Raw genomic sequence first — 23,289 nt, 5'->3', positions numbered from 1 at the left:
TTTGCATGGAAATATGATATCAGTGGGCATTTATGCAAACACTTATATTATCTGTGCCACACAAAACATTATAGCATCGAATTTAAATGGAATACATAATGTAAGCAAACTTTTCCATGTCCTAGAAGCCTTTCAAGGACCCCATTTGAGAACTGCTGAAACATCTCATTCCCCCTTCATACCCTTTCCTGTATCAGCACCATCCTCTAACTCTGCAGTTGTCAGCTCCCCATAATGTTTCACTCTCCTGTTCTACTTAACCTGTCTCAATTAATCCAGGAAGTCCCACTGAGATAAAGGATCTGCCCCATCTCGGCATTCAATTGTCACTCTCCTGACGAATCCACTCACCTGGTTGGCTAGATTGCAATCAGCAGGGGTTGATTGAAAGGCAAGGACACAAAAGGACAAAGACAGAATCACTTAGGCAGCCTATTAGGCCCGGAATGGGTTGCCCATTCGCAACAATACAGTAGGCACTGATAATCTGCTGCTGATAAGGAGGAGGAGAAAAGTTTGCTGGCCTCAGGGGGGCTGTCAAAAGGTGTGTGTGTGTGTGTGTGCAGAAGTGTAGTGCTGCTCCACAGATAATAAGCATCCATGTGGAAGCAAATTATGGCCAAAGTGATTTGAATCTTCGCCACTAAATATCTTATTATGAAACTGAGTCGCAACTGACTTCTTAGTGCTAATTTATTTGTTCCATTTGTGCGCTTTGAAATATTTACCAGTCAATTACAGGCTGTGTCTGCATTTTCAGGGCGTTTTTTCAGACATTAACGCAGAGTCACAAAGCTATACTCGAACTGCTTTAATCCAAAAAGTGGTCTTTCAATTAAATCGCAGATATAAAATTCAGACTTAATTGGTGATAGTTAGTATCAGGACTTTTCAGGTCTGACATTTTTCTGGATTTGACTAAAGCTGCTGGCATATGTTCGAGTCATTACACAAAGCTTTGCAGACCCTGGTATTGCAGCTGTAACCGACAAGAGGTCAGTTTGTGCCTATATGCATTTGTAGAAACACTGTATTATCCTGACTAATGTAACAGTTTCCTATAATAGCTAAAGCAGTGTAGAGCTGTTATTTTACTTTGCTCGATATAATGTTCATATGCTCATTGTCAGGATATGTGAGCCCTCTTTGTGTGGATGTGTGTGTGTCTGCACAGTATGCACACACTTCCCTGCTCTAATTATGTCCTTGGCCCTTGTTTCAGAATCAGTATGGCACTTGGATTACCAGTAATACCACCAGATTCCCACAACCATACAATACGGCCAGTTTAGCCAAAACCTTAGCAGCTTAAAACCCAGAGAGCCCGAGTAGAAGTCATGGATTATGCTCTGGCCACGAAGTCCCTTATTTTATAAGAGAGGTCAGGAATGTTCTTCATCACTAACACCCCCGTAATCCTACATGTACTGTATGTGAGCATATGTGAGCATTTGTGCATGTTCGAGAGAGACAGAGGGCGAAAGTCGCTTGCTTGAGAATCTCCAAGCTTGTGTATGGATCAACAGTCAGGTGGAGGTCAACTGGCTCTGTTAACAGATGGATTGACAGAGGGATTGGGTCACTGTGTTTGTGTGCATGGAGGAGGGGAAGGATGTGTGAAGTGTGTGTGAAAAGGGGGAGGTCCCAGCTTCAACAGATGGTTTGTGACTGATTCCTAGGTGAAGGTTAAGAAAATATTCAATATTGTTTCCCAGCAGCTTTCCAGACACACCTGCAAAGTAATTTGTTACCTTGCTGTGACAGTTACATTTGAGCACATTCCCCAAATCCTCCACGAGTATTGCCGATGTTTCAGGGTGACAGTAGGAGACAGTATGCACATAGTGCGCTGAGGCATCTTTTCCATTAGCAAATGTACCGTAGTGTGTGGCATTCACATCTGCAGGGATTGGTTCGAGTTTTGTGGATATGCCTTTTGTGAGAGGTTAAATCCACCGCTGTCTAATGATGCTTTCATGTCGTCTGTCTCTTCATCTCCCTCCCTATCTCTGCCTTCATCCCTCTCTCCTCTAATGAAGAGAATGGCGCTATATACATCAGACATCAAACGACATCAAAGCCCACATACTGTTTACCTCCGATGCTTTCTCTCCTTCGTGCTCCTTTTTAGAGCTTTTTTTTTGTTTTTTTGCACACACATTACCTGTCTGCAGACGCCGTTTGATGTGGAGCTTCGGCAAACAGTGAGTGTGTGCCTTAGCATCAATACATTGTGGCATTGTCCATGTCTAACAGGCAAATCAGTCTACAAGTCACCATTGCAAGTGCATTTTCCACACTTGCAGCACACCTGTATAAGGGTGTCTTTGTAATGCAATTAAGGCAGAAAGAGAAAGAGAGACAGAGGATACCTGGTGTTCTCAGCCTGAAACTCAAACCATCTCGATTTATGTTTCAAGCTGATTTTTATGTTATATCATTTCTGTCTGCCAACATCAGTATTACCACCAAACAGAGGTAGTGCATATTCCCTCTGGATTAGTCCACCTGCAGGCAGGCTACATGAAATTTAAAAGATGAGGATGTCTAATGCTGTTTGATCATGCATTAGACTGGGCAGCCAGCTCCAGGTGTGTGTGCATGTGTGTGTGTGCATCTGTGTGTGTGTGTGTGGCAAACAGTTATAAATTTATCACCTGTGACTCCGAATCCGTCTTTCTACTCCTTGCCAATTTTGCTGTGGGACATTCTGAATTTTTAAAATAGCACACAGAGATAAACTCGGTGCATTGTGCTTAAATTGTGTCAGTCAGCCAAACAATTAAAAACTGCCTCCAGGTGCCCTTTGGAAATATCTGAATTAGAGGGTAAACACTGATACAAACATAGCAACAGCAAGAATGCTCTATGTCACTGTACTGGATTGAAATGAAAAGTGTGTGTATGTGCCGACTGTTGAATGTGCCCCTGATTTTATGAGGTATTCAAACTCTGTTCAGGCAAGATATACAGTTCAGGAGGTACAGTCGATCATCCGCTGTTCAGACAGTCCATTGTTTCCATCCCCAGCTCATCCGCACTGCATGCAAAAGTGCCCTGAGACAATATACTGAACCCAAAAAGCCCTGTGATACCCTGAACCTCTAATGCATCATATGTTAAATGTTATTGTGAAACCCCAATGTGACTATGTAACTGTGGCTTTGAGTGAGCTAAACAAAAAGACAAAATGTTTTTGAATTTGAACAGAAACACTAAGTGCAGCTGAGACAAAGTCTTTTGTTTTGAAGGTTTTTATTCATTAAGCAAAGTACTGGACAAAGCGAAATTATGCACCGAACATGGTTATGCATGAACAATTAAGGGATCATGAAAGTTCATCGTGAATTAATTTTTCACACAAAGTAAACTGTCAGGAGGTGGGGCTGTTAATGTTTGTACAAATTTCCTGAAAATACATTCATAGATTAGTAAGATTAGAAGTATAATCATGTTTATTCTGCTGTTCTAAGCTTAGCTTAGAGAAACACTGTCAATAACCTCTGCACCTCTTTACCGCAAGTGAAGGAAATATGGCAGTTTTGACGAACCAATTGTTGGTTCTGGAAAGTAAGTTTTAATATCAGAGGTTACTTAAGGTAGTAAGGTGATAGTTAGCACCGTCACCTCATCGCATAAAGGTCCTTGTTAGTTTAACTGATTATTCTAAATTAGATTCAGGTGTGAATGGCTGTCTTCCTACTGTGTTAACCCTTTGAGAGAATGACGACCAATCCAGGGTGTACGCCACCTCTTATAGAGTGACAGCTGGGATAAGCTTTACAGAGTTACAGAGAAAACCACAACAATCACATGACCCCCTATGAATAAGCACTTGGTGACAGTGGAAACAAAAAACTGCCTTTTACCAGGAAAAAACTTCCAGCAGAAGCAGGCTCAGGGAGGGGCAGCTATCTGCCGTGACCGGTTGGGGGTGATGGGAGCTAATGCCTAACAGTTTAATGCAGAGTGGTATATAAACACTCTAATGGGTGAAAAAGGTGAAGAACGATCACTCAGTGGATCATGGGAACCCAGGTAACCTGATCCAGCCATAACTATATGCTTTACTAACGACAAAGGTTTTAAGACACAAATCCTAACATGGAGCTGGTTCCACAGAAGAGGAGCCTGAAAACTGAAGGCTCTCTCTCCTGTTCTCCTTTAAATATCCTGGGAACCACAAGTAAGCCTGCAGTCTGAGAATGAAGCGCTGGGATGATATGGTACTATGATGCCTTCAAGATAAGTTGGGGCCCGATTATTATTGCTATTATTATTATTCAAGACCTTTGATGTGAAGAGGAGGATTTTAAATTCCATTCTGGGATTCAACAGGGAGTCAGTATGGGAGAAATATGCTCTCTCTTTCTAGTCCCCGTCAAGAAAATGGATGGGTGGATGGCAATTCAATTGAAGCATATGGACCATTCGTAGAATTTAAGATCTGTATGGTTGGGTAGAGTCATCAGGTAAGTTCAGATAGCTTGTATATTTTTACAGACATATGTGACGGTTGTCAGACAAACAAGAATACACTGGTTCGCTCAGGCCAACTATTGTATTATTCATTTAAATCTTAAGGAACTCTAGCTTTCCTGCACTCTCTATGTACTGCACTCTGAGATGTTCAAGTATCTTACTGCACAAACCTAATTCTGAAAAAGTCAGGAGGCTGTCAAACTGTGGAAGTGCAACAGCTTGTCATCGGAGCACTACACTCTAAAGTGCTGCCGTGTAACCTTGACAAGTGCTTGATAACCTTGAACATCTGGTGACAGTTTTATAACTTAAAAAAATTCAACTTAAACTATTTAACAACAAGGATTGCAAAGTACATGAAACTGGTGGGTTGCAACCATTTACACTACTCCATAGAGGGCATAGATCATAGTTTCGCTTGTTGATGTCATAAACATGTTGAACTAAAAATTTTGGCATACGGAGGGTGATTTGAAGAGAAACACATGTGCGTTGGTAACCTTTATAGTTCAAATCGGAGATGAGTGGCAGCCAGTTTTGCTGCATTAACCACACCTTTATTTAATTTCTTATGGGCAGCAAATACAGCGCACAACATCTGGACAACAGTTATACTAAAGCTCACGCATATTTAGACACTCGAGGTTTGATTACAGTAACTAATCAATGCCAGATTGCACAACAGTGGCTGCAGCTACTTCGCAAAATTCCAGCATCAAGGAACACCAGGTCCTTGGAGGACAAGGCTCAAGAGTATCACTCCACCTCAAATTTCAGGCCCTCATCAGTAAACCACAGCCACAGCACTTGTAGCTATGTGGATAAGCAAATGCTCATTTTGTTTCCATTGATGTTTCCAAGCATCAACTTTCAGACGGCAGCCCTGATGTGCTGCTTAGAAGCATACAGCCTTAGCAGTAAGCAAAAAGGCGTTGATGATGCCTCAGTGTTTTGACAAGGAGGCTATTGAGGGGTTACACCGGGGTCAGTCACTGAATAGAAATGTATGAGCGTGGATGTCTCTGGCTGACTGATGAGGGATTTTGAAGGTGTGTGGGATCAAAGAGCGTCAAGGATGTTGTCAGGAGTTCAGCATCGACAAAGACGTGTGCGTGCGTGTGTGTGATTGTGATGAAGTGAGGTGTCCCGCCCTCCTCCAAGGGCCTGTAACTGAGGGTTTTCATCAATCACCCCCTGTCCTCTCACTCCTTTAATTCTCTCTCACCCTGTTGCTGACACATTCCTCAGCCAAACTAGCGCTCGTCTTTTTTTTTCTCCTATGCCCTCTAAGACTCCTCATAAACTTCTTCATGTTTCTGTCTGTCCTCCTCTTCCTTTTATCTCTTTATTCTCTCTTTCTAACTCACCCTGCCTGTCACTCCCTTCGCACTTGTCCCCGTCACCTTATGCTTTAGCTCAGGTGAGTCCCATTGTGGTGATATAGTGTGTACAACGTGCTGCCAAGGCGTCCCCCTGCAGTCATGATTTATGACTGCTTTTACAGCAGGTATGTTTGCCTAACAATCACCTATCAAGGAGAAGTCCCTCCTCCCAGCTCTTCATTTCCTTATGGACTCTTTATACACCCCAGCTGTCATCTCCAATGACCCTCTTTTTAAAAGAAGAGTCCAAATAACAGCTTGCAATCCAGTGCTCATATGTGTACCTTAAACTGTGTGCCAAATATCTTACATACTCATTTATATGACTGATTCAGGACACTTGGAGGGTGTGTGTATGCGCTGGCCTGTTTGAAAAAAAATCCCGTTAACCTTTAAAGTTCTTATGTTTGTTCACTGGGGTGCCCTCTTGTGAACATATGCTGTGGGATATTTGAGTAATAACGAGACACAGACGCCTGATTTCATATGTACAGCCTAGAGAATGATTGCCTGTTCTTTGTTATTGTTCTCTGATGCTGATACAAGGGGCCAAATTAGGATTTTTGTGCATCTGTGCAAATAGATGCCGAATCAAAATCAGTCTCTCTCTGTAGATTCTTGTTTATCTTTGCATTTCGACCTCTGTTTGAACTGCTCGCGAGCGCAAAGGCCCGCTGCACATAGCAAAACGCAAATTAGTTTTCCCTAAACCCTCAGCATGAGCTAACTACTGAGCATTAGTAAGAAAAGTTGTCCTGCTGAGTTGCCTTGCTAGCCTGGAACAAAATGCCGGCAGGGGAGGTTGAAAGAACTTCAGTGTAACGTTAGAACCGGCAACGGGCCTAGAACTGTTTTTCATTTGCATCACTGAGTGAAGTACGAGGCGACAGAAAAGGAAAGGGAAGAAGGGAAGGATAAAGATGAAGAGATGTTTTGAAGGATGTTGTTTGGGTGTTTGGAGGGAGGGAGATGTGAGGATATGGCGATATCCTCCAGAGGGGTGTTTGCTAGCTTGTAGCCATCCTTGGCTCTTGAAGCACAGATAGACATGTGCTTCATAGCACATTTAGCAGCATGTTGAAGTAAGTCCAACAGCACTCACAGACTGCTAAACAGGTGGGGAGAGGCGAGCGAGGTGCCATCTGTGTAAAACTATAAGATTTTCTTAAGTCAAAAAGTTTCCAGACTGCGTCTGATTTGCTATCTGCATTTGCAAATGTGTGTTATGTCTCGGTGCAGTCTGTCAGGGAATCCTTCCCATGTGTTTTCAAATGTGTACCGAAGCCGTGTTCACGCAACAGGCCTTCATGTTTGCTTCCACATGCTGCTCATATCAGGTTCTGATAGATGCTTATATCCATTTGCTCATAACTCCTATCCTATTACAGCGCAAACTGGCAGAGCAAAAAAGACACGCTCGAGGAGAAGTAACATCACATCTGTTCTCAAACACTAACTTCTTCATGTTTGCAACACCATTCAAATGTGAAACTGAGCTAATTCTTAGGGGTGCAACGATACTCGTATCGATATTGAACCGTTCGATACAGTGCTTTTGGTTCGGTACGCATATGTATCGAACAATACAACATTTTTTATTTATTTTATCAACTTTCCTTCTGACGGTGCTGTCTGTGTTGAGCGCTCAGTGGATCTGCGTTCAACTACTCCGCCTGGGCTGCACTGTCGAGCGCAGCGCAAGCTAGCAAGACAGAAGTTAAGCTCATTGCAACATGGCAAATTGAACCTCCCCCACCCTCATTCAGATCTGGCCTTTGGAACTATTTTGGTCTTCATGTGATGTATGACCCTGAAGGTAAGCGCATCATGGACTAAAGTAAAACAGTATGTCAGATGTGCCACGCAATGCTCAATTACATGGGTGGGAACTAGTGCGTTAGCGCAGTTTGCTTGTTAACATGTTGGCCGTCCAGCCCCACGCATGGGGCGATCCGCGGTAGCTCGTTAACGGAGATTTGCCGTGTTGTGGCGTTAATGTCATTTCAGATTAACGCTGACAGCACTAGTGGGAACAAAATGAATATGACTGCACATTTACTCCAACATCATCCTAGTGCAAAGACAAGTGGAAGCAGACGAAAACAACAAGCACGCATGCTACAAACTTTACCCGAGTCATTTAGACATCCATTAGCACATGATTCTCCTTATGGGGACCTGATATGTTTAATATGCTGCTGAGAGTATAGCCCAGAAGAAGCGTATAGTATAGCTTTTATTTTGGAAAGAGCCATTTCTCTGTAATAAACTCTCTTTTCCAAAGATGAGTGATTTCTCGATCAGATTGATTTATTATTTTATCCCTTTGTTGTTTCAGCAACATTAAATTGAAAAACTGTACGTTTGAGTTAAAATACATATTTATAATTGTAATAAATGACAAATTAAAAAAGCATGAACATTTTTTTGTATCGAATAAATATCGAACCGTGACACCAAAGTATCGAACCGAACCGTGAATTTTGTGTATCGTTGCACCCATAATAATTCTATTGTTTTCTTTCACTGTTTTGTAAAAAATTCAATCTTTTGTTGTCTCTCTTGTCTTTTTTTAATTTGTCGATTAGAAAACATCTTCTCTGTGACTGAGAAAAATGGGGCTAGGCTCAGCTGCACAAGAAGTGCCACATCCCTCACACACTCTCCATGACATGCTGGACATTCACACGAGGGTGTTTAGCTGAAGTCTCATACCAGCACAGAAACACAGGAAATCACTGCTACCTGTGGCCACCAAACTTTACAGCTCAGTGTATTTTTACCTAGTGCATAGTACTGCTGAAGTTGGAGTACCTAACACATTGCACCTTATTTTTTAACAGTTTGCACCTTATTTTTTTTTTTACTTATTTTTCAATTTAATTAATTAATTAATTTAACATTTATATTTTAATAGAGCTCTGTAGCAAAGACATTGCCTAATGAAGAACCTTCTAAAAACATTTAGGAGAAGATTCTTCTCTTAAATATTTCCTTCTCCTGTTTTTGGATTAGGTTCTTTGATTGATTGATTGATTGATTGATGCTTCAATTAGGCCTCTATTGACCTGCAAACCAACTGTGTTGGTTGGTAAATCTTCATATTAATCAATCCTATTTGTATATCTATCATTTATTTACTGTCTGACCATCACTTGAATCAGTTTCATCTAGTTCTTCTATATTTTTGCAGTTTTAGGTAGAACTTCACCAATAAGCTGAGATCTCTCTGAGCATCAACTGGAAGTCTGCAAGAAGTTCTCCAAAGACGCAAAAATAAAACAGAAATACACACATAATCTATGTGAGCCCTACATACAGAGCTAGCAGCCAAGTGCTCACACACACACACCTTCAAAATCTCAGCAGTTTGTCATGCACATCAAGAGAAGTGAAGATGGTTTCCCCCACTCGTTTTGGGAGGCACATTTGAAACATGCAAGAAAACAATCCAAACACTGATTTCACTGCAATATACATCATTATTAACCAGGATAGACTCAACTGGAGACAACTTTATATTCCATTTTTTTCAGCTGCTCATATTATAAATACAGTCCTTAACAAATTTATAATTAACAAAATTACTGTTTTAGGTTTCTGTAATGGTTAATATGCAAGCTCTTAAAATCGAAATGATATTTTTTTATGCTAAAATATAATTATATTTGTTATTCATGGATTTTCACATTTTGTGTTTTACAAAAAAGCAGAAAAATATTAAAGCACATGATTATTTTTTGATTAAGATGCCAAATTACAGCTATTTACTTGCATTCCTGAACAGAAAAATGGGTTTTAGTGGTTAAATGTTATGCTTGATTCATTTCTGACTTTCTGACTGAAGTCCAGCGTGTCGGATCTAATTTTAATATATAAATATGAATTCAGTTTGTTATTTTGCATTAAATAATAATTTAATTTTTAGTTTGAAATAAAACTAAAAACCTCCTCACACATATATTCCTCAGATTATTTGATTATTATAAGAGTTACAGTTCACCAGTCAGTCTACTATCACCTCTGCAGAACAAAGCCTACTTGTCAGCATGTGGAGTGTGTGGGGCGGGGTGTGTGCGATCATGCATGAGGACGCTGGAGTGTGTGAACATTTGCGACCCCTCATGTGTGGTTAGTATGTGAATGGCTTATGTCATGGATGGAATTTCTACCACTTCACGGTGTCACCTGAGCTGCTCCTGTTCCTGGCCACTCACCCTGAGGCATCAGGTGCAGGAGCCTATCATTACCTGCCAATCACCTTGTCAATAGCAGCGGGTCGCCTCCCCTGCTGCCCCTTGAGTATCTCCACCTTTGCTCTCCCCTCTCTCCTATTTAAACAGGCCCCCTTTTAATGTTCTCTGATTACTGTTGTTTTTCAATTTCATGCCCATTTCTCCCCCATAATCAATTTGCACAACATGCCCATCACTTATTGCTGTTTGCCTCAGTTGCAATTGTCTTGGAATTCAATAATCATTTCTGTTCTTTTCTGCTTGGTAATTGAGGCAGTGGAGTGTGTGAGTGTGCTTTTCTTTTCACTCTAGTCAACTCCATCAGCCTGTCTCTCCGTCCTTTTTTGCATTGTGTGAGCATTGTGCGGCCACGATGGTGAAACAGCGCACAGCTTGAGCATTAGGAACCAATAGAGCACGCCACATTATTTACACTTAGATAAAAACACGGCAAAGAGCGTCCGCACTCATGTACGGGGAAGGAAACCCACACAAGGACACGCCGTCCCTGTCTCTCCCTTTTCAGCATTTTAATTAAAAGCCAGAACTCCCAAATGTCATGAAAGTGAAACACACACACACACAGGCAGCCTCAGTATTTACAATCCAATGAATTATATTTTCATGCTGAAAACACAACACTAATAAATCACACTTTTCACATTTAATGCAGGATCCGGTGACAAAATATGACAAAGTTTTATGCTGGGTTTTCATTTCCTAATGGTTCGGGCCTCGCCTCTCACATTCATTCCTTTTTTTCCCTTCCTTGTCAGCTTCCATCACTGTCCTCATCTATCGTGTTCTGCTTCCTCTTGCCTGCACCCCCTGAATTTCCTGCCAACGTTACTTCTACCGCCCTTTCCCTCTTCCTTTGTCCTCTGTTTTCTTCATTCTTTCTTTCTTTCTTTCTCCTGCGCCACCACACACTTCCCTTTCCCCCCTCATTGGGAATGCGAGGTAATTTAGAGCGATGTAGGTTAATGACAGTGGAGACTTGCGTCGGCCACAGTGGCCTGGTGTCTGGGAACACGCCTGGAATCCAGACTAGGACATCTGACATCCTCTTCCTCTCGCTATATGTGCTGATGAGCCACCTTTTACTATCTTGTTTTAAGTCGGATGAATCTGGAACAGATGCCTCTAAAAGCCCTATTTTCTTGGTAAAACTGAAATTGCAGAGGCTAACAAGGCTTCATAAAGTTTGTGCAAGTTCACATACCTTTCACTGTTACCCAACTGACACCAAAATAGAGTGCAGTGCGCGCTCAAGCCTGAAATATTTATACATTTTCTATAGGTGACTTCTGCACAGATCCCTCTGAGCAGGCTCCTTAAGACTACCCACCCCATCCATCAGTACAGTATACAAGAAGGCATAAATCAGACAGCTCTTGACCATAACAGACCCCCTATACATCTCCCCAAACACCCCTCAATTCTCACACAGTTGTTTGTCAATGTCCAGCACTCTCTGCAGTGACAACACAAAACCCCTCTTTGTCTAATTGGCTCTTTAAGACACCCCGGCGATTAAAAATCTCCCCGGTGGCGGTGGAGACGGCAGCGGCTATAGCATCTCCTGCTGAGCTGTGACAGGCTACTGTTTACCAAAACTCTCCCTCTGTTCTCCACTCTCTGTCATCTTTGCTTTCTTTCCCTCTGATTCTCCCACACAAAGGGAGGCTGCTCAGAGCAGGGAGGGGGAAGCCCTAAGGCAAACAGAGGCCCAGGCAGGAGGACAGAGGGCCATTGATGGCCAACGTATTGACAGGGATGCTGAAAGACACCTCCAATAGACGGGTAGAAAAAGAACAGAGACAAATGGTGGGGAAATGGATGAGCTGCATGAGGAATCAATTCACTAAATCCTATGTTAAAGCAAGGCGCCTGAGGTTACCGTTTTAATGCCACCAGAATGTCCAAACATATGTTTCTGGGTTTAACGTGACAATCAGGTTTGAGAAAGCAGAAACGCCATATCAAGGCTCACAAACCCAGCATAAATCTCACAGTCTCTCTTTTCTCCACAAGATATTAGACTCAAAAAGGTGCATTCATTTAGAATGAATTAGCCATACAAGTAATCATCAAGGCTTTTCTCCCTCTTGATTTATACAGACAGCTTCTACAAAGCTTGTTTTACCTGGGCATAAAATACTCTGAGGGTAGGCTGAGTTGGTGTTGACTTGTCGCTAATATAAACCACATATAAACTGTCTATCCTTAAAAGATGTTGGCTCTTTATTGTTAGTAGGTTCACACACCAAAAGTGGAGCACAGAGTTCATGAATAAATGTGTACAGTTTTGTTAGAACAAGTTTGTAGAGCACCAACACCACAAACATAGATGAGAATATTGCATATTGTCTCAAATTAGCAAAGGTGAGCCCTAGCAGACAGCTAGTTGGCACTCATTTATTGTGGTCATATATCCACCTCTCCTTTATCTCCCACTTATCCAAAGTTGGGCTGCAATCTCAGCTGGCTAAGAAGATTATTCCAGACATTTTTCTCCCAAGGAACCATTTCCAAGGCAGTCCCAGGACAAAAATGCAGGTTCCGGTTTACCCGGGATCTCCTCCCAGTTGGGCATGTCTGGAAAACCTCTAAAGGGAAAGCTGAGGATGCATTATGATCAAATTCCCAAACACCTCAACTGGCTTCTTTTGTCACAGAGAAGCAGCAGTGCGATTCTAGAGGCTTATTAGGAAGACAAAAACTAAACAGTGGTTTATTATTTACAGTGATACAGCTAATCAGAATTAAATTGGGAGTGATGAATAATTATAATGGAAGACTAAAGGCAATTTATGAGAAACAGTCATGTGTGAGCGCTGGTATCATTTGTGAGAAGGGACTACTTTAGTGAAATTTACAACTGGATTGTAGCAAATTTTGTGTATTTCTGTGGAGAAATAAAGAGGTAAAGTGTTTTTGTTCTTTAAAAAGGACTCAAAATGTGGGTTTCACATATTTGATTGCACCTACAAGTCTTTTCCAGACAGTGTCAGATTAGGTTGTGGCATAGGAAAAGCTAAATTAGCCTATATTTGTCTTATGGGAAATTCACTTAAACAAAAGTTTCTTTTTCAGACGACGCTGATGTCACACACTGATGGTGATGTAAGACATTTTTAACCTTGAACCCAAACTGAACAAGATCCATTTCAGTCAGAATTAATGCCGAAAGGGTTCATGTTGACATCATAAAAAAGAAGGCTTGCTCATTGTTTTCCCTGTAAAGGTCGTGAAAACTTACCTGCCTTAAGCAAACGGATACTGAGATTTTCCAGTGCACAATCAGCAGAGCAGAAATTGTGAATTACCCAAAGGTTTCCTCATGTGAATGATTCAATGAAATGCTTGAAGCGAATGAAACTGTAGAGGTTTTCACACATGAATTCCAGACAGTGCTGGAAAAATCAGGTCTGGACGTCGTCTGAAGTTGGCTTTTCTCAAAGGACAGAAAAAAGGAGTACGAAATGTTCACACACTCCGTACGAAAACGAGTACAGTAAAACTAAAAACCAGCTAATAAGTGATTTTTTCCTTACCACTGGTAGGGCTTAACTTGAATGGTCAAGTAAGACTAGATTAGCACAAATACAAAATAAATTCATGATTACAAATACTGTTTTTTAAAGGTCTGTTTTTGTACCATTACAGAAAATTCTCACACGAGGTTCAAGACTGGTCCTGAAGTACAAACCACAAGCCTGGTACTTTCAAGGGTACAATGGCAGTACCTAGGAGGGTTATGCCTCATTGACAAGCCATTAAAGGTACAATAAGGCACTTATTTTCTGGGACTGTAAGGAAAGTGTGCATGGGAAGGAAGCAATGACGTCCACTCACTGGGAATGCACAGGACAATTAGCCGTGCTGTTCTTACATGGACATAATCTGACATCACACAGACTTTGTCCTAGGAAACAGGCAGTTTAAAGATCATATAATGTCTGACCAAACTGTGCTGGACATTGGTTTCCTCACATGCTTGTAATGGAGTCATGGTGGCTCCACTGAACTGGGTGGCTAGAAGGCAGAGGGGTAATCTATAGCGAGTATCAGGCCACGTTTTTTTCCCTGTGGTTTGTTCATTTTCAGCGAGTGTGTATCTGCTACGGTATTTCACTGTTTTCGCCCGGGGCAAATTTGAGCCTTATTATCTGTTCAGCAATTAGCAGGCAATCTGCTCATTATCAAGCCAATTATCCTGCACTAATAGCATGCTTAATCAATCTCATTTTATCAATTATTACCGTTTAAGGAGGTGCGTGCCAGAAGTCAGAAAGAGTTGGAGCGATAAGAACTAAGTTGTTTAGACTGGGGAGTTGGTTTGATCGAGTGCATATGTGAGCGTTTGGGGAATTTTTTTCTGTTGCAGTGAAGCGTTGGGTTGTGCATTGTCACTGAGTGTGTGTGTGTGTGCGTGCAGTTTTCGGTGATTGTAAAAATGTCTATGTATCTGCATGTCTGTGTGAAGTTGAGCGTGCAGAGAGATGAATGGGAAGCCGTGAAGCGGCAGGAGTGTGTGAGCTAGTGTGTGTTGTGCTGGTGGCGGCAGCTGCTCTGAGTGCAACATCGTCCTCTGGAGATAAGAAGACGGGGCCACGGTCACAACTGTAGGACTTATCAAAAGGGACCACGCACCATTACACTGCTATTCTGACAGCCTAAAACCCACCATCACACACACATACACACACAGACGCGCGCACCACACAAGCATATAGACTCACACCACCCATATGGACTCACATGCTTCAATAGATTTGCTCAGAATATACACAGGCATATTCTATATGCATACACAACCCATGTGGACGCACGCATGAACGAGCACGGATGCCCACGCTGGCACGCTCAAGTGCATGCGCACACTTTCGCAAAAGCACACTCCGTAATAGCAGACACTGTGTTCTCCTTTCCAAACCACAGTCATTTCTAAAATAACCCCCTCATGCAAGTAATCTTTGTGTTTCTCTCTCTCGCAAAAAATAGCCCACAACACAATTTGCGCTCACAAAGAAGCACACACAAATACGCACACATACAATTTCCTTGCCATTGCCCATGGATGCCCAGGTAGGATGCCCTAAAGGGGGCACAGAGGACAGGCTATCATTTTCACAGGAGACCCACTGGGCCGTGCAGCCCTCGCCCCACAGGGCACGGTATCTGTGTGTCTGTGTGTGTCAGGATGAGGAGGGTAGGGTGGGGCTGAGGGGAAGGGGGGGGCAATAATTACCTGTGTGCTTCTCCTGCTGAGGGAGGCACAAAGGTTGCCCCCGCCGAGGGGCTAATTATTAGGAAAAGAGCTTTTTAATTTACCGTTGTCTGCTGCCATTCCAGGGAGGAAGAGAACCATGTCATTCTGCATGTGCGTGTCTCCGTCGGGGCTGAGCGCTAACAGCACAGCACAGGTGGCCCTCTGTGTGACCCCTTGACCTCTGAGGACACGCACAGTGTATCTGAAGTCTTATTGTTTCCCACAATACCCACATTTGTCAATCATCTGAGGTGGAGGGGATTGAGTAATAGAGGTCTGCTCTCAGGTCAGATGATGTAATCTATGGGAAAAAGGAAATGTTGAAAAGACAAACAAGGACCTCTGGCCACATTGTACACTGTGTGCACTTGTCAGCTGCAACATTAAAACCACTGACAGGTGAAGTCAGAGGTTTTAATCTTGTGGCTGTTCAAATTGGACAGGAACACTGGCTCCTATCCAGTTTGGATTGTTTTGAACTTTACTTTTTTTCCTCTCCTTTTGCTTTCATGTGTGGTTTCCACATTTGCCTAACAAACCAAAGCTCACGAGTTTGATCCCTGGAGGAGACACAAATCCCTTGAGGTTTGAGTCAGGAAGAGCATCTGGCATAAAAATCCACCAAATCAAAAATGTGGAGCTACCCACTGTGGTGACCTCTTGTAAATAAGGGACCAGCTGAAAATAAGTTTCACATGTTGGTTTAGCTACTAAGAGGTGCTTGTTTGGGAGTCGGCATTAACGGGCACGTGGTTACGTTTATACACTAAAGATCACTTGGTTAGTTTTAGGAAAAGGTCGTGGTTAGGCTTAAAATAGATCCCTTGACAACCCTGCTCACTGGGGGGAAAAAAGAAAAGTTCAGAGTGCTCAGAGCTAATTACCTAAACTAGTGTGTCTCCAGCCAGCACCAAAGAGAACGTAGACGCAGCTCTGGTGCAAACTGCTCTACTTGATGTTACTGGATTGAGAATAGCCTGAGCAGACAGTGTTAGGTACCATCCTAGCCTAAAATGTAACTCATTCCAGAGGTGAGGGGCCACAGCTACAAAGGCATGATTTCCCCTTGGGCTTCAGCCTTGATCTTGGTATAAGCAGAAGCAAGTGTGAAGCAGACCCGAGTAAACTGTAAAAGGTCAGACAGATAAAGTTATAAGCACACACAATGTGTTTTAGACAGATTACAGACAGGCACAGGGGAAATAAAAATGAACTTTTCATAATAGTTGATATTAAAATTACATTTAAATTGCAAATGAATTTGTGAGTTCCCTTTATTTATTCATTGTTTTTAGCTTTTCTTTAAAATGTGCCCTGGACTGTTAAGTTGGCATTAGCTGGCTGTGTGGGAAGGTGGGTTGACTCAAGACATGACTGCACAACATATGGTCAGTGTTGGCGTCATAGTAATGCAGTAATTACTTGCCAAGAAAGTATTTAAGTTACCCTACTCAGCACATTACTTTGTCGTTACACCGACAAAAATCCCTATGTTAACACGCATGGTCTTTCTTTTGCTGGTTTTGTATAAACACAAAGCTGACAGCACAAGGCAAAGATGAAACCCAGCCCAGAGAGGCTACAAAGCGAGCGCCACAGTGATTCTACTTTAGAAACATGCACAGGTAAAAATGGAAGCTCGCTGCTCATCACTGCTTTTGCTACCTTCTGAAGTTGAGGCCGTGGCTGCTGGGCTGGGGTCACTCTACGTACTTAGTGTTAGCATGCTGTCTGTGCAGGTGCTTGCAAAAACCCGAAGTTGTCTTCGTAGCCTAATGCAGTTATTTCTGTCCTTGATGTAGATCACCATCGCACTCTTTATTCTTTTGTGCAATAACATTAAAAAGACTGCTCATATCCCTGCTGACTGCTCCAATGTTTTCGTCCTTCACACAAACTAGAATTAGCTGGCAGTAGCGGGAGTGCACAGGAAGAAAAAAACATGTTTGCTGAACCATTTTTTCTTTGTGTCCACCTGACATGCAGATAACTGAAGGACCTTTGTAACACCAGTAATTACTGAATTTGCACTAAAACGTTACATTACTGCAGCGGTCCCCAACCCTCGGTCCATGGACCGGTACCGGTCCGTGAGTCGTTTGGTACCGGGCCGCAAGAGTTGAGGCTTAGGTGTGAAATTTATGGTTTTCAGGGTTTTTATTGTTAACTCTGTTTCCCTGGGTCTTTTCCTGTGTTGTAGTTGTGTGTCCTATTTTGAAACAAATATTTACACGTTACCATAGCGACCAGCGAGCATTAAGCGGCAGAGAGGAGGATGTTACTCTCAACGTTGTTGGTGCATTCCAGGAGGATGCTGCTAATAAGGTAACACAATTACACAGTGAATTCACGTTTATTATTATATTTACAAAATACCACAGTTTTTGTCGTGGTCGTATCATTTTATTCTGTTGTATTTATCCGCGACACCTTAAAAGCCGGTCCGTGAAAATATTGTCTGACATTAAACCGGTCCGTGGTGCAAAAAAGGTTTGGGACCGCTGCTTTACTGCATTGCTGAAAAATATAATATGATTACAGTGTTACACCCAACACTGCACATGATTCATGCCCTTTTGGGGCAGTGGGAACTGTGAGCTTAGATAACATGCTGGGGCTGAGTTGGCTAATGCAGAAGTCTCCCAGTACCTAATGAGCTGAGTAATTTACAGGCGCTCGTGCGCTGGCAGAAGTGTTGGGCGTGTGAAGCTTTAAGTGTCATTCTCTGGGAAAAACATTCATTTAGATGTTAAGGATTTATTACATAAATCCAGCACTGTCAGTGGCAGTATGACTCATTTTACAAAAATTAGAGATTTTGATTTTTTGGTTAAATAACTCTGGTTTAGGATTTTCAGCCAATAATAGCCAAAGTCATAACTCATTTTTCACATCTTAAACTTATGCAGTGACTGACACTGATAATAAAACTATTATCACTAAGGAAAGTGCTGATAATATTGCTATGGGCTTCTTAGGCCTCTACCATCCAACACTGGTGCTCAGGCAGCAGACACACACATGCACACACACAGACGTTCACATTCGTCTCACATTCTCTTTGACACCTAAACTCACCCCCATCCAAAACCCCAATTCTTTGCCAGTCTTTTAACATGCGACACCACAGCTGCACCCGCGCAGCAGGAGGGAGGGGGGTCTGTAGATTTTTCAATCAGCACCAGCTCTACGAGCTTCTCCTCTGTTTGAGATATTCTGTCAGGTTGCTCCCTCCCAGCCCTGCCTTCCCGCCGTCTGTCAGATCCTGCTTCGTCAGTCTTCGCCGCTCCGCCTGCAAATGAGTGAATCCAACTGCTCGCTCGCACCCCCCAAACCCTCAATGCACCCCTGGCACGAAAACCAGCATGGGGTCCCAGTTTCCTGACACACAATGATCTCTCAATTTAAGGGGAAGTAATCCATTTAGCTTGTGCACGCGGCCTCCATTTTGGTGTTTTAACCCCCACCCCCCACGCCCGTCCTTAGCGGCTGCCCTCCTTGCTGTGTCTCATGATGCTGCAGCCATGGATTTCAGAAGCATTGGGGCTGAACTGATCGGCGCACGGCTGGCTTCGTCTTTTCAGTCAGACTCGTGAATAAGCCAGGTCAGATTCTGTTCCACTCTCCAACATCTGCTATATTGGACGGCTGTTCTTGGACTGAGAATAATCCACTCCAAATATGCTATTCAAATTAGGGACTGTTGTTCCCATTTATAGATAAAAAAGAATTAAAAAAAATGTACCAAACAGCATGACAGTCATTGGTCATTATCTTTCAAAAGTGTGTTTTCTCCATCATTTCAACATCCACCCTTCAAAAGCTGTACTCATATCTTATATCACTGTTATTCTGGTTTTAGTACTCAGTCAAGGTTAGGAAAACATTACAGAAAAGCTCTTAAAGTACACCTACTGTGTTCACTTCCACCTGTGTATTTTCTTTCTTGGACTCTTCTATAGCAGTTTTGGACGAGTTCAAAATATTTATTTCTCCAATATCATGCTTTGTTTTTTTCTGATTGGCTGCTCCTTGCAAGCTGATGGGTTTGCCCATATGAAGGATATCCACTGTCAGTGTCAAAGCCATGAGTAGAAAACCTTGTCTAAACAAGCCTGACCTTACTTGCACAAACACTAAGCAGCGTCCTACCAGTACATTCCTCGTGACAAGCCTGGAAATCGAATATAAACCTCAAAGTTGAACATTAAAATTAACATGCTTTCACTTAATGGTAAAATGCAAAGCTTAAGTTTGCTACTGTAGAATGAGCAGGTGAAGTGACGGTGCATGTAATGCAGTGTAAACAGCTAAGTGGTAGGCATGGTTTCTTGTACTAGTGAGGGAGTTTCCAGAGCAAATCAGCTCAGACTGTGACAGACTGTGTCACATTGTCAAACAATCGTGTATATGGACTGGTTCTTATATGGCACTTCTCTACTCTATACAACACGTTGCACTTTTTTTGTGCTTAAGTATTTCTATCTACCATTTACACTCTGATGGATGCATTGGAGAGGAACTTGGGGTCAGTATCTTGCACAAGGACATAAACCACCAACCTTCTGTTTAGTAGATGACCTGCTCTCAATCCTTAACTATAGCCACCCCAAGCTTGCAGCACCTGGTATTCACAGACGGGCTCCCATCCAAGTACCAACCAGGCCTGACTCTCCAAAGCTTCCAAGAGCAGATGAGATTGGGGTGCAGAGGCAAATCTGAAACCTCACATCAAATCAAAGTATCTGGCCAGTCCTGAGAAATATCTAAGGGGGAGAGATTTATGTGTGGAATTGATCATAACAGGAAGTCATCACAGGTAAAACTTCCTATAAAAGTAAACACTTGTAAATTGACCCACCATCAGTGAGCCTGCTTTGCAATTGCAAACTGTTTAAATGTACTTCAGCTGGTGTGTGATTTATTAGAGTATACTCATCCAAATAGTTTCGGAAGTGGTGCAGATTTGGGAAAAATGGGAAGTTTACAGCCGGTCAAAATAATGTAAGAAATGGATGTGAATTTGAATTGTTAATTGTGAACTGAACATGAGCATTCAGTGCATACACTGTGCACAGTAACTGCTGTTCACACATAAAGATTCAGGGTTTAATAAACCTTAACCAGCTGAAACGCTCAGCTCTTTTCCTGTGACAGAAACCTGCCAGCGACGCCTTCATCCTTTTGCTTTGTTTGGGGAAAAAAGTGAGCAGCACTGAGAGCAGTGGGTACTCTGACTGCAGTCTAAGTATTTCAGAGGCGACCTCAGAGTCAACGGAGGAGAAGTAATATTTAATGTCGGGGAAGAGAGCAGCAGCAAGATCTCCTCTAAAAACGAGAGCGACTGGCCGGCCCCGGCCTCTGCGGCGAAACTAACCGGCTAAAGGTGTCGAGCTAAGAGGTCATGACTCACATACACATACAATAAGTCGGCGCACACACGACCCAAAGATGGGCCACTGTTGCCATGGGAACAACCTGACAAATCCTGTGAGTGAGATGTATTTAAATGGAAATCTATCCTCACCCCCGCCCTCTCCCCCTTCCTCCTCCCTTGCACAAATCCAGATTCATTTCAGACGCCCCCGTTAGTCTCTCCTCGCCCCCTTCTCCCTTGTCTCCATGCGTTTGGCCATGGCTGATCGCGCTGCATAGACAGCACAGCCCAGAGGTTTTTAAGCAGATTATTGAACTCAGAGAGAAGACGGTGGGGGCTGGTGTGTGTGTGTGTGTGTGTGTGTGTGCAGAAACTCCTAAATAGAGAGAGAAAAGATGTTTTGAGGGAATTGGAGTCAGAATGGGAGGAGGCTCAGCGATGATTTAATTCAAATTGTCATGTTCCCGCTTGAAATAGAAACAAACTAATTCGAGCTTAAATATGAATTTATAAATTGATGCTGAGCCATTTGGGGGGAATGCAGGGAGTGGACTCTGGTACAATGCAAAAAGAAGGCCGAGGCTCAAGGATTTGGCCGAGGGTGTGTTACATGGGCTAAGTGGCAAATTAAGGTTGAAGTTTTTTCCCCTCAGTTTCTTGCCTTAAAGCCAGTGTGTGAAACAGATGCTGCATTTGATGTTGAGGGAAAAAAGAAAGAAGAAAAGTGAACAGGACAGTATAAACCAAAGGAACAGAAGATTATTTCCTCCTCCAGTATGTCACTCCTGGCTGAAAATAAAGGTACCTTTAAACTAACTAAACCTTTTGAGCTATGCTGTTAGTCTGACAGAGTATGTAATAGCTTTAATATGAATTTCCTTTTAAGTCTTTTATGATTATCAACAAAAAAGCAGACAATTTGCTTTGAGTTTCACTGATTCACTGTGTCTATATTAATTTGTGGTAATCAGAGTAACTGCATGGATGTTTATTAACATGCATTAACAGTATATAACAGATGGAGCTAACCGCTATGTTAACCAGTGTTAGTGAAGTCCCATCTAAAGATCAGAGCATTGGGCACATGTGGAATTCTCAGATCTCAGGTTTGATCCTGGGAGGAGATCCAAACGCCTTTGGGACCTACCCTCTATGTTAAATAGCCGAAGAGTAGCTTATTTACAAAATAAACATTATGTTGCATTCAATTAAATTCACAACTAGTGACATCACATATGATGTTGAGATCTCATCACAGATCAAGGAAGTCAGAGAGTCGCCCTGTGCTGCTCTACTTCCACATTGGGGTCACATCTCAGATCTGGAGACTACAACAGTCTTTTATGTACAGTCTATAACAACATGCAAAAGTAATACAGTAATACACAATAAACAGAAACAATATGAACATTGGATAAAATGCTATTTTATGTCATTCTCTTTCTATAAAAATGACCCTGAACTGAACCGCTGGAAAATGTAAGCATTTCTTCACGTAATTATCTGACATTGTCTCTGGAAAATAAACAACTATGCCACTGTTACACAATTCAGATGTTTCCAAATTATGATTACAGAATGTAAGTCGTTAACTTTGTTGAAACCAGCCCGACCCACTTCAAACCAGCGAGAAGAGCTTCGGTAGGCAGTTTTGGTAATGAAGCAACTGAAATGGTTTGAGCTATGGCAGAAAATCATGTGTTCATGCTGGACCAAATTACTCAGGGTATGCGGCTGATTGGAAAAACAGGTTTACTCAGCCTTTATGGCAAATCCTGCATCGTTATTCCCCAAACCTGACATTCTGTCTTATACAGGGTTTCAAAAAGCAAGTAAAATAAAATTTATTTCACCATCATATTATGATCCATCCCTGAATATGTTTGAAGTCTAATTTCACCACCAAACATGTACATTCAATTGTGAGTACGTTTGCAGGGTCAGCTTGGGGTCAGCTAAATAATAGAGAAAGAAGAAGTCAAGGGAGAATTTTTCCTCCCTTCCTGAATCATTCCTTGATTTTCACCATTCTCCTGTAGAATCAGAAGTCTACAAACAGCCCGTGCTAAATGATCACAGATCTTGCAGTTCCCACATGCTATCCTCTTAAGTGTTATAACCTTGATATGTAGTTACATTTTTTATGAGGCATATGTCAGATGCTTGCCTTAGGTACCAGGTTAGCACTAAGCTCTGAGATATGCCTCCAACTTTAGTTGTGCGGTCAGATAGTAGGAGAAAAGATCAGGGGTGAAGGTCGGTGGAGCCCACTTCACAATGTTGCCCTAAGGTACTAACACTGGATAAATCCAGCACCTGCACCTGGTTTTGTTCCAGTTGTAAATCAAATTCCAAGACTTGCTACATACAGTGGGGCAAAAAAGTATTTAGTCAGCCACCGATTGTGCAAGTTCCCCCACTTAAAATGATGACAGAGGTCAGTAATTTGCACCAGAGGTACACTTCAACTGTGAGAGACAGAATGTGAAAAAAAAATCCATGAATTCACATGGTAGGATTTGTAAAGAATTTATTCGT

This window comes from Neolamprologus brichardi, chromosome 14, assembly GCF_056152115.1.
Source record: "Neolamprologus brichardi isolate AB-2024 chromosome 14, ASM5615211v1, whole genome shotgun sequence".
In the NCBI taxonomy this organism is placed as follows: Eukaryota; Metazoa; Chordata; class Actinopteri; order Cichliformes; family Cichlidae; genus Neolamprologus; species Neolamprologus brichardi.
The sequence above is the reverse complement of the archived record's forward strand: the minus strand, read 5'-3'. Positions refer to the sequence as shown.